This window comes from Petromyzon marinus, chromosome 56 (genome assembly GCF_048934315.1).
Source record: "Petromyzon marinus isolate PM22_M1 ecotype Great Lakes invasive population chromosome 56, UKy_Petmar_22M1.pri1.0, whole genome shotgun sequence".
Taxonomy (NCBI): domain Eukaryota; kingdom Metazoa; phylum Chordata; class Hyperoartia; order Petromyzontiformes; family Petromyzontidae; genus Petromyzon; species Petromyzon marinus.
In genome coordinates this window covers 3,919,085-3,932,358 of record NC_133722.1, presented here as the reverse complement: position 1 = coordinate 3,932,358, position 13,274 = coordinate 3,919,085, and positions in this window count along the sequence as shown.

The following is a 13,274-nucleotide window of genomic DNA, read 5'->3' as shown; positions in this document are numbered from 1 at the left end:
GGCCACGCGGCCTGACGTCATGGCCAGCGGAGGCAGCGTCCTCAGTGATGGGCCCAACTAGTGCAGGCAATTAACTGTGGGCCCCCCCCCACCAACCTGTCCAATTAGCCTACCCCCCCCACCAACCTCTCCAATTAGCCTACCCCCCCACCAACCTCTCCAATTAGCCTACCCCCTCCCCCCCCACCAACCTCTCCAATTAGCCTACCCCCCCACCAACCTGTCCAATTAGCCTACCTCCCCACCAACCTCTCCAATGAGCCTACCCCCTCCCCCCCCCCCCACCAACCTCCCCAATTAGCCTACCTCCTCCCCCCCCCACCAACCTCCCCAATTAGCCTACCCCCCCCCCACCAACCTGTCCAATTAGCCTACCCCCCCCCACCAACCTGTCCAATTAGCCTACCCCCCCACCGACCTCTCCAATTAGCCTACCCCCCCCCCACCATCCAACCTGTCCAATCAGCCTACCCGCCCACCAACCTCTCCAATTCGCCTACCCCCCCCCACCATCCAACCTGTCCAATTAGCCTACCCCCCCCCCACCAACCTGTCCAATTAGCCTACCCCTCCCCCCACCAACCTGTCCAATTAGCCTACCCTTCCCTACCCTGTCCAATTAGCCTACCCCCCCCCCCCACCCTGTCCAATTAGCCTACCCCCCCCACCAAACTGTCCAATTGCCTACCCCCCCCCCCACCAACCTTTACAATTAGCCTACCCCTCCCCCCACCAACCTGTCCAATTAGCCTACCCCCCCTACCCTGTCCAATTAGCCTACCCCCCCACCAACCTGTCCAATTAGCCTACCCCCCCCACCAACCTGTCCAATTAGCCCCCCCCCCACCCTGTCCAATTAGCCCCCCCCCCCACCCTGTCAAATTAGCCCCCCCCCACCCTGTCCAATTAGCCCCCCCCCCCACCCTGTCCAATTAGCCTACCTCGCCCCCTCCCCCCCGCATCGTCGTCGAGGCTGCTCCGGTCCATGGTGCAGTTGCACCGCCTGCACACTCCGAGAGAGCTTCCCCATCGCCTTGCCAGGCTGCTGCCAGCAGCTGCTGGGACAACTCACCCTCCTCACCAGTGACACTCACCAGCAGCTGCTGGGACAACTCACCCTCCTCACCAGTGACACTCACCAGCAGTGCTCCTCACTCACCCTCCTCACCAGTGACACTCACCAGCAGCTGCTGGGACAACTCACCCTCCTCACCAGTGACACTCACCAGCAGCTGCTGGGACAACTCACCCTCCGCACCAGTGACACTCACCAGCAGCTGCTGGGACAACTCACTCTCCTCACCAGTGACACTCACCAGCAGTGCTCCTCACTCACCCTCCTCACCAGTGACACTCACCAGCAGTACTCCTCACTCACCCTACTCACCAGTGACACTCACCAGCAGTGCTCCTCACTCACCCTCCTCACCAGTGACACTCACCAGCAGTGCTCCTCACTCACCCTCCTCACCAGTGACACTCACCAGCAGTACTCCTCACTCACCCTCCTCACCAGTGTCACTCACCAGCAGTGCTCTTCACTCACCCTCCTCACCAGTGACACTCACCAGCAGTGCTCCTCACTCACCCTCCTCACCAGTGACACTCACCAGCAGTGCTCCTCACTCACCCTACTCACCAGTGACACTCACCAGCACTCTTCATCGCTGGCTGTGGTAGTGGTTGTGGTAGTGTCCATGGCAGTGGTTGTGGTTGTGGTAGTGGCTGTGGTAGTGGTTGTGGTAGTGGCTGTGGTAGTGGTTGTGGTAGTGTCCATGGCAGTGGTTGTGGTAGTGGTTGTGGTAGTGGCTGTGGTAATGGTTGTGGCTGTGGTAGTGGTTGTGGTAGTGGCTGTGGTAGTGGTTGTGGTAGTGGCTGTGTAGTGGTTGTGGTAGTGGTTGTGGTAGTGGCTGTGGTAGTGGTTGTGGTAGTGGCTGTGGTTGTGGCTGTGGTTGTGGTAGTGGTTGTGGTTGTGGTAGTGGCTGTGGTTAGTGGTTGTGGTAGTGGTTGTGGTAGTGGCTGTGGTTGTGGTAGTGGTAGTGGTTGTGGTAGTGGCTGTGGTAGTGATTGTGGCTGTGGTAGTGGCTGTGGTAGTGGCTGTGGTAGTGGCTGTGGTAGTGGCTATCGCAGTGGTTGTGGTAGTGGTAGTGGCTATGGCAGTGGTTGTGGTAGTGACTGTGGTTGTGGTAGTGACTGTGGTAGTGGTTGTGGTAGTGGCTGTGGTTAGTGGCAGTGGTTGTGGTAGTGGTTGTGGTAGTGGCTGTGGTAGTGGCTGTGGTAGTGGCTGTGGTAGTGGTTGTGGTAGTGACTGTGGTTGTGGTAGTGGCTGTGGTTGTGGTAGTGGTTGTGGTAGTGGTAGTGGCTATTGCTATGGTTGTGGTAGTGGTTGTGGTTGTGGCTGTGGTTGTGGTTGTGGTAGTGGTTGTGGTAGTGGCTGTGGTTAGTGGTTGTGGTAGTGGTTGTGGTAGTGGTTGTGGTAGTGGCTGTGGTAGTGGTTATGGCAGTGGTTGTAGTGGTTGTGGTAGTGGCTGTGGTTAGTGGTAGCTGTGGTTGCGGTTGTGGTAGTCGTTGTGGTAGTGGCTGTGGTTAGTGGTAGCTGTGGTTGCGGTAGTGGTTGTGGTAGTGGCTGTGGTTAGTGGTTGTGGTAGTGACTGTGGTTGTGGTAGTGGCTGTGGTTGTGGTAGTGGTAGTGGCTGTGGTAGTGATTGTGGCTGTGGTAGTGGCTGTGGTAGTGGCTGTGGTAGTGGCTGTGGTAGTGGTTGTGGCTATGGCAGTGGTTGTGGTAGTGGTTGTGGTAGTGACTGTGGTTGTGGTAGTGACTGTGGTAGTGGTTGTGGTAGTGGCTGTGGTTAGTGGCAGTGGCTGTGGTAGTGGCTGTGGTAGTGGCTGTGGTAGTGGTTGTGGTAGTGACTGTGGTTGTGGTAGTGGCTGTGGTTGTGGTAGTGGTTGTGGTAGTGGTAGTGGCTATTGCTATGGTTGTGGTTGTGGTAGTGGTTGTGGTTGTGGTAGTGGTTGTGGTAGTGGCTGTGGTTAGTGGTAGCTGTGGTTGCGGTTGTGGTAGTCGTTGTGGTAGTGGCTGTGGTTAGTGGTAGCTGTGGTTGCGGTAGTGGTTGTGGTAGTGGCTGTGGTTAGTGGTAGCTGTGGTTGCGGTTGTGGTAGTCGTTGTGGTAGTGGCTGTGGTTAGTGGTAGCTGTGGTTGCGGTTGTGGTAGTCGTTGTGGTAGTGGCTGTGGATAGTGGTAGCTGTGGTTGCGGTTGTGGGTGAAGGAGAAGAGGTAACAGGTGTCACGGACACCTGAGGGGGGGGCGGTGGGGGGGGGGGGGGGGTCAGAGGCGCCCTGGAACTTCACGTGGTGCCTCCTGAGGGATGGCAGTGGTGGACGCGAGAGAAGTGGCACGAGTTGACACGGGTCAGGTGGAAAGATGGCACTTGATGACACGAGGCAATGTGTCACGAGGTGTCATGAGTGAAGGTGACAACAAGGCGTCGTGAGTCAAGGTACAACACACGTTGTCACCATGAGTCAAGGTGACACGATTCAAGGTGACACAATGTGCCACGAGTGATGGTGACAATTCAAAGTAAAATACAAAGTTCCACGAGTGAAGGTGACAATTCAAAGTAAAATACAAAGTTCCACGAGTGAAGGTGACAATTCAAAGTAAAATACAAAGTTTCACGAGTAAAGGTGACAATTCAAAGTAAAATACAAAGTTTCACGAGTGAAGGTGACAATTCAAAGTAGAATACAAAGTTCCACGAGTAAAGGTGACAATTCAAAGTAAAATACAAAGTTCCACGAATGAAGGTGACAATTCAAAGTAAAATACAAAGTTCCACGAGTGAAGGTGACAATTCAAAGTAAAATACAAAGTTTCACGAGTAAAGGTGACAATTCAAAGTAAAATACAAAGTTTCACGAGTGAAGGTGACAATTCAAAGTAGAATACAAAGTTCCACGAGTAAAGGTGACAATTCAAAGTAAAATACAAAGTTTCACGAGTGAAGGTGACAATTCAAAGTAGAATACAAAGTTTCACGAGTGAAGGTGACAATTCAAAGTAAAATACAAAGTTTCACGAGTGAAGGTGACAATTCAAAGTAAATTACAAAGTTTCACGAGTGAAGGTGACAATTCAAAGTAAATTACAAGGTTTCACGAGTGAAGGTGACAATTCAAAGTAAAATACAAAGTTTCACGAGTGAAGGTGACAATTCAAAGTAAAATACAAAGTTTCACGAGTGATGGTGACAATTCAAAGAAAAATACAAAGTTTCACGAGTGAAGGTGACAATTCAAAGTAAAATACAAAGTTTCACGAGTGAGGGTGACAATTCAAAGTAAAATACAAAGTTTCACGAGTTAGGGTGACAATTCAAAGTAAATGACAAAGTTTCACGAGTGAGGTGACAATTCAAAGTAGAATACAAAGTTTCACGAGTGAAGGTGACAATTCAAAGTAAATTACAAAGTTTCACGAGTGAAGGTGCCTCGTCGACACAAGTGACGGTGCCACGGGTCACGGCCACTCAAGACAGTCGAGGCCCTGCGATCCGACACGCGTGGCCGTGTGTGTGGCCGTCACGGGTGGCCGTGTGTGTGTCCGTCTGCTGCGTGGCCTCGGGGGGCGACCGTGGACACATCGCTCGGCCGGGGTTCCCAAGAGGGTATCCACTCGATTTGAAGCTTTCGTGACTGCAGGCATCCATACTCTTTGGTTCTTTCGGTAAAGTCACGTAAAGTCAGCATTTTCTTGCTGTGGTTGTTCCACCTGATGACGATTGCTTGTGCTGCTGCGATCGAAACGTCGTGGTTTAACTTTATTTTATTTCTACCCACGTGACTTTTACCGAAATAACCAAAGAGTCGGGCACCACTTGCCCGTCTTTCCTGCTGCCCGTAGGATCGTGGCCTTCACGCAAGGATGGGGGCGGGGGGGGGGTGCACCGCTCAGCGTCACCCCATCGTAATCATTGCTGCATTTAAACTTTTAAAAAATATTTTTTAGCCAACTTTATGAAAGATGATAATTAAAATTAGGGTTACCGGAGCTTACGATTTCAGCCGGGGTCAGTGTGGGTCGGTGACCAGGAAAGGTCTTTGTTTTCGCGCCCGGTATACCACATCCAGTATATCTCTCGCGATGCATATGGGGCTGTGGCTGCTTCAGCTACGTGTCACCTACTCCACTCTACCTGGCCACCCGGGTGATATTCGGTGATGAATTAAGCCCCGAAAACAACCGCCCGGTCGAGTTGGCCAATTAAAATCGTGGTTGGTGGTTGGGGGGGGGGTTGACTCAGCCCATCATCACCTCTCTCCGGGGTCAATAAAGTAAGTACCACTTTGTGGGGAAATCAACGGCGGTTGTTGTCCCGTGGATAAACTCGCCCGCCATGGGAATGTGGAATGTCCGCCACCGAGCTCTACAGGGCTGTAAACGGCAGATGGGCACCAATGGCTTCGTGCTTTATTCAGCAGAATCCAGACTCTGAATCACGGTGGTTATCTTGGGGGTCACGTAACCAAACCTTGCAAGCATGCACCCAAACAAAATCCCAAACCCCGTGCTCAATCCACTGCTAGATGAACGTTTTCCCGAGCCATGTCGGTCGTGTTTTTTTATTATTAGTCGACCATACTTCACCACTCTGGCCAGTGCAGGATGGTTGACGGTGGGGGGGAGGGAGGGCAGGGCCAGTTTGTCACCGATGTCAGTCGTGTCTGAGAGTTACAAAAACACATTTAAAATATAATCTATGATTTTAAGATCGCAGAGAGGATAGGGAGTGGAAGAGAATTGGAGGATGTGGGAGAGTTGTGGCGTTGGGGGGGAGGGGGGTGGGGTGGGGTCAAGTGACCCACGGAACGTTGGACAACGAAGCGGACTGCCCATGGCCGTTCATTGCTAACTTTGAGAAACGCAGCAACAGATTCCCATGCCTCCCCGTGTCTCTCACTCTCAAGGCTGTCAAAGTCTCACTTCGTCTCCCCTCCCCCCCCCACCCCCGTGTCGCCTCCTCGAGTCTCCCCAACTGCATCTTTGTCTCTCTGAGACCTCTTCCCTGCGTCTCGAGGTCCCTCCTTGTGTATAAACTCCATTGCTGATTGTTGGGCACGGAGAGTTCGATGCGTTGGCGGGAATCTTCCCCCAACTGCCTCCTCACCCGGCGCCAAGTTGAATTTCCCGCCAACAAATGGCGGGAAACTTCGTTTACAACGACACAAAAAAGCGATTAAAACCGAGACCAGATTCGTGTTTTGAGGAAATAGTCCACTCGAATCGCATTATTTTTGTCGATTTTATTTTTTTCCTTCGTGTTTTTGAAGGAAATAGTCGACTCGAATCGCATTATTTTTGTCGATTTTATTTTTTTCCTTCGTGTTTTGAAGGAAATAGTCGACTCGAATCGCATTATTTTTGTCGATTTTATTTTTTTTCCTTCGTGTTTTTGAAGGAAATAGTCGACTCGAATCGCATTATTTCGTCGACTTTTTTTCTTCCTTCGTTGTTTTGAGGAAATAGTTGATTCGAACCGCATTCTTCGTTGTTTTGAGGAAATAGTCGATTCGAATCGCATTCCTTTGGTTGATTTTATTTTCTTCCTTTGTGTTTTGAGGAAACAGTCGACTGGAATCGCATTATTTTGCCGACTTTATTTTCTTCATCTTTTGAGGAAATCGTCGATTGTAATCGCATTCTATTGTTAGCATCCATTTCTTCCTTCATGTTTTGAAAAAAAATAGTCGATTCGAATCGCATTATTTCGTCGACTTTAGTTTCCCTCCTAAAAATACAAAATCCGACGGAAACGAGCGCAAAAATTTCAGCGCGGCGGGAAAAAAAAAGGGCGGGAAAATCGACTGTGTCCCGCTAAAACGAGGCGATTAATCGACTGGAGAGAGAGAAAAAAAAACCCGATATTTTGTTTTGTACTCGATGCAAGATGTACGTACCGAATCGCGTTCGTGACGACAAAAAAAAACCTGATTTTGTTTTGCGACGTATGCAAATTATATTCTGTAATGAAACCGTGCTAACAAGAGAGATGAATACGAACGTGGCGGTGGAAACGAGCTTGTACACTCGGGACGATCATCGAATATTATCCTGATCATCGACTGGCTCTGGCGTGAGAATCGCTTACGGGCCCGACCTCCACACACAGGCATCGCGTCTTATTTAAGTGTATTTATTGACGTCATCATACTAAGAAATAAAATTCTTATTATTATACTGACAACAGCATTCCCCCGTTTGTTTTTAACAACAGCGCACCGCCATCAAATCATCGCACGCGGTCTATCCACTGCTGGACGTTGCCCCCTACGCTGTCACCATCCCACACAGTCGTTGCTAAGTCACAGTGCTTTCATCCGTCATGAGTCTCGCTCTGAGGGGATACAATAAGCGCCCCGCTTTACGTGGAAATCAAACCAACATTGGTTGCCCGACGGATGTACTGGCCCCCGCCACACGAATGTGGAATTCCCACCACTGGCTGCGCACCGCTGCAATTAAACACGTGATGAGCCCCCCAATTCGAGGCGGCGATTCACTGCCCTGCGGGAACGAGACGTGCGGTGTATGAGGAAAGGGGGACTTGGTTAACTAAAGTACTGGATCATGAATCACCTCCCTCCATTGACACCACCACCACCATCAACGCCCCGGGGACGGCTCTGGACAAGAACTCTTTGAACGTCGCCATGACGACGGGAAGTTTACGGGGCCTTCTTCACTGTGGGCCTAAATGTGGCGCGCGCCATGGAATGCCCGTAACGGGGGTCGTTAGTCTCTCTCCGTCCGCCGCAGCAAGATGCTTTGGGAGCAGCAGCGCTTTGTTCGCCACGCGTGTCACCCAGAAGCATGGAACCAACGTTGGTGCAACGTTGGTGCAACGTTTAACCAACGTTGGTGCAACGTTGGTGCACGGGCTGGAAGATGAGATTATGGTCCGATGCGGTACAGAAGGCAGTGGAGCCGAGTGGACTTGCCGAAGATCGGTGTCTCAAGATCGGCCTCTGCGGAGGAGGCTCGAGGAAGGACGCGACATGGGGCAAGTGCCAGGCTAGGTGCACAGTGAGGCTGCTGGGCAGTTGGAGGCGGTTGGCTCCGATAAGAGCGAGCGGGGCTTTCCGGACGGATTAAACGAGGCAGGCTGGGCACAGTGCGGAATACGGACGGGGTCATCTCGGCCAGTCAACCCATGGCACCCGGGTCTGCTCCGTGACCTGGCAGAGAAGCACAACATGGAACAGAACGATGTCCCGGATGGCACCTGCCGTTAAGGAGGAGCTCCGGTTAAATGTGGCACTCCACAGGATGTTGCCTTGCGTGGCATTTTGACTATTCGGTGCTGATGTTTACACACCGCACCAATAGGTGCAGGGACTCCTCAACTGGCGCGCAATAGATGGCGGTGGTGGCATCTACATCTGCAGAACGTGAAGAACCAGTGGCATCTACATCTGCAGAACGTGAAGAACCAGTGGCAGCTACATCTGCAGAACGTGAAGAACCAGTGGCATCTTGATCTGTAGAACGTGAAGAACCAGTGGCATCTACATCTGTAGAACGTAAAGAACCAGTGGCATCTTGATCTGTAGAACGTAAAGAACCAGTGGCATCTACATCTGCAGAACATGAAGAACTAGTGGCATCTACATCTGCAGAACGTGAAGAACCAGTGGCATCTTGATCTGTAGAACGTGAAGAACCAGTGGCATCTACATCTGTAGAACGTGAAGAACCAGTGGCATCTTGATCTGTAGAACGTGAAGAACCAGTGGCATCTACATCTGTAGAACTTGAAGAACCAGTGGTATTTACATCTGCAGAACGTGAAGAACCAGTGGCATCTACATCTGCAGAACATGAAGAATCAGTGGCATTTACATCTACAGAACGTGAAGAATCAGTGGCAACTACATCTGCAGAACGTGAAGAACCAGTGGCATCTACATCTGTAGAACGTGAAGAACCAGTGGCATTTACATCTGCAGAACATGAATGAGTGGCATCTACATCTGCAGAACATGAAGAACCAGTGGCATCTACATCTGCAGAACGTGAAGAACCAGTCGCATCTACATCTGCAGAACGTGAAGAACCAGTGGCATCTACATCTGCAGAACGTGAAGAAGCAGTGGCATCTACATCTGCAGAATGTGAAGAACCAGTGGCATCTTGATCTGTAGAACGTGAAGAACCAGTGGCACCTACATCTGTATAACGTGAAGAACCAGTGGCATCTTGATCTGTAGAACGTGAAGAACCAGTGGCATCTACATCTGTAGAACTTGAAGAATCAGTGGTATTTACATCTGCAGAACGTGAAGAACCAGTGGCATCTACATCTGCAGAACATGAAGAACAAGTGGCATTTACATCTACAGAACGTGAAGAACCAGTGGCATTTACATCTGCAGAACATGAAGAATCAGTGGCATCTACATCTGCAGAACATGAATAACCAGTGGCATCTACATCTGTAGAACGTGAAGAACCAGTGGCATCTTGATCTGTAGAACGTGAAGAACCAGTGGTATATACATCTGCAGAACGTGAAGAACCAGTGGCATCTACATCTGCAGAACATGAAGAATCAGTGGCATCTACATCTGCAGAACGTGAAGAACCAGTGACATCTACATCTGCAGGAGATTATAACTTTTTAAACCATTCCCCGTGTTTAGTGTACACACGCCGCACAACATGTTTTGAATTGACAGGAGTAAAGTTGGACCTTCTGAACAAATCGACTTACGAACAGTACCTCTGTACCCTAACTCGTTCGTAAGTAGAGGAGTGCCTGTACTCGATTTTATTAGACTGAGTCGACATAGAAGGTCTTGGGGGAGGCCGCCCTTGGACTGGATTCATATAATCGTCACTGGTGTTATTGGCCGTGAGCGGGAATCGAACTCAGGTGGCCAGGTTCGTAGTGCCGTGCGCTAACTGCTACCTTGACTTTCCTCACACAACAACAACCGCCATTCGCCTATAAGTGGCGGTGACGTCACCACAACGCTTGTGCCAGGCTATGTGCACCTTGAGGCCACACACACAGCCACGCGTACCCACAAAGACAAAAATCTTCCATAACAGACTGTTGGGGCAAGTGATGTTAGCGAGCACCTCTGAAGGCCGACACGCCACACGAGGGGGTGGGTGGCCAGCACCACGCCCGGCCGCCTTTGTCTCCCTAGTAGCGATGTTTACTACACACCGCACTCGGTATTTATTTGAGGCTGAGTCGACCTAAGGGAGGCCGAGGACCGGTTCAATTAAACGTCACCGGTGTCGTTGGCCGTGAGTGAGGATCAAACTCGGATCGCTGGGTTCGTAGCGCAGTGCGCTAACCGCTACTACACTACCGTTCGACACAGACACAGATAGACACACACCTACCCACACACGCCTGCACACAGACACAGATAGACACACACCTACCCACACACGCCTGCAAACAGACACAGGTAGGTACACACCTACCCACACAGGGTTGCACACAGACACAGGTAGGCACACACCTACCCACACACGCGTGCACACAGACACAGGCAGGTACACACCTACCCACACACGCCTGCACACAGACACAGTTAGACACACACCTACCCATACACGCCTGCACACAGACACAGGTAGACACACACCTACCCACACACGCCTGCACACAGACACAGGTAGGTACACACCTACCCACACATGCCTGCACACAGACACAGGTAGACACACACCTACCCACACACGCCTGCACACAGGCACAGGTAGGTACACACCTACCCACACACGCCTGCACACAGACACAGGTAGACACACACCTACCCACACACACCTTCACACAGAGACAGATAGACACACACCTACCCACACACGCCTGCACACAGACACAGATGGACACACACCTACCTACACACGCCTGCACGCAGACACAGGTAGACACACACCTACCCACACACGCCTGCACACAGACACAGGTAGGCACACACCTACCCACACACGCCTGCACTCAGACACAGGTAGGCACGCACCTACCCACACACGCTTGCACACACACAGGTAGACACACACCTACCCACACACGCCTGCACACAGACACAGGTAGGTACACACCTACCCACACACGCCTGCACACAGACACAGGTAGACACACACCTACCCACACACGCCTGCACACAGACACAGAGAGACACACACCTACCCACAAACGCCTGCACACAGACACAGGTAGACACACACCTACCCACACACGCCTGCAAACAGACACAGGTAGGTACACACCTACCCACACAGGCTTGCACACAGACACAGGTAGGCACACACCTACCCACACACGCGTGCACACAGACACAGGCAGGTACACACCTACCCACACACGCCTGCACACAGACACAGTTAGACACACACCTACCCATACACGCCTGCACACAGACACAGGTAGACACACACCTACCCACACACGCCTGCACACAGACACAAGTAGACACACACCTACCCACACACGCCTGCACACAGACACAGGTAGACACACACCTACCTACACACGCCTGCACACAGACACAGGTAGACACACACCTACCCACACAGGCTTGCACACAGACACAGGTAGGCACACAACTACCCACACACGCCTGCACACAGACACAGATAGACACACACCTACCCACACATGCCTGCACACAGACACAGGTAGGTACACACCTACCCACATAGGCTTGCACACAGACACAGGTAGACACACACCTACCCACACACGCCTGCACACAGGCACAGGTAGGTACACACCTACCCACACACGCCTGCACACAGACACAGGTAGACACACACCTACCCACACACGCCTTCACACAGACCCAGATAGACACACACCTACCCACACACGCCTGCACACAGACACAGATGGACACACACCTACCTACACACGCCTGCACGCAGACACAGGTAGACACACACCTACCCACACACGCCTGCACACAGACACAGGTAGGCACACACCTACCCACACACGCCTGCACACAGACACAGGTAGGCACGCACCTACCCACACACGCTTGCACACACACAGGTAGACACACACCTACCCACACACGCCTGCACACAGACACAGGTAGGCACACACCTACCCACACACGCCTGCACACAGACACAGTTAGACACACACCTACCCACACACGCCTGCACACAGACACAGTTAGACACACACCCAGCCACACACGCCTGCACACAGACACAGTTAGACACACACCGACCCACACACGCCTGCACACAGACACAGGTAGACACACACCTACCCACACACGCCTGCACACAGACATAGGTAGACACACACCTACCCACACACGCCTGCGCGCAGACACAGATAGACACACACCTACCCACACACGCCTGCACACAGACACAGATAGACACACACACCTACCCACACACGCCTGCACACAGACACAGGTAGACACACACCTACCCACACACGCTTGCACACAGACACAGGTAGACACACACCTACCCACACACGCCTGCACACAGACACAGATAGACACACACCTACCCACACACGCCTGCACACAGACACAGGTAGACACACACCTACCCACACACGCTTGCACGCAGACACAGGTAGACACACACCTACCCACACACGCCTGCACACAGACACAGGTAGACACACACCTACCTACACACGCCTGCACACAGACACAGGTAGGCACGCACCTACCCACACACGCTTGCACACAGACACAGGTAGACACACAACTACCCACACACGCCTGCACACAGACACAGGTAGACACACACCTACCCACACACGCCTGCACACAGATGATGATGAGGGGGGTGATGATGTGGGTGATGAGGGTGATGAGGATGATGTTGAGGGTGATGATGATGGTAAGGGTGGTGATGAGGGTGATGATGAGGGTGGCGATGGGGGTGATAAGGATGATGTTGAGGGTGATTATGACGGTGAGGGTGGTGATGATGGCAGTGATGAGGGTGACGCTGGTGATGAGGGTGGTGATGATGATCAGGGTGATGATGAGAGTAATAATGAGGGTGATGATGGTGATGATGACGGTGATGATGAGGGGGGTGATGATGAGGGTGATGATGGTGATGATGGTGATAATGGTGCTGATTAGGGTGATGGTGATGATGAGGGTGATGATGATGAGGGTGGTGATGAGGGTAATTAGTGGGATTCGGTGAGATTATGGGAGACACTCGCATCGAGGACCATTGCATTCGTGGCACGCGTCCACGTGTGTG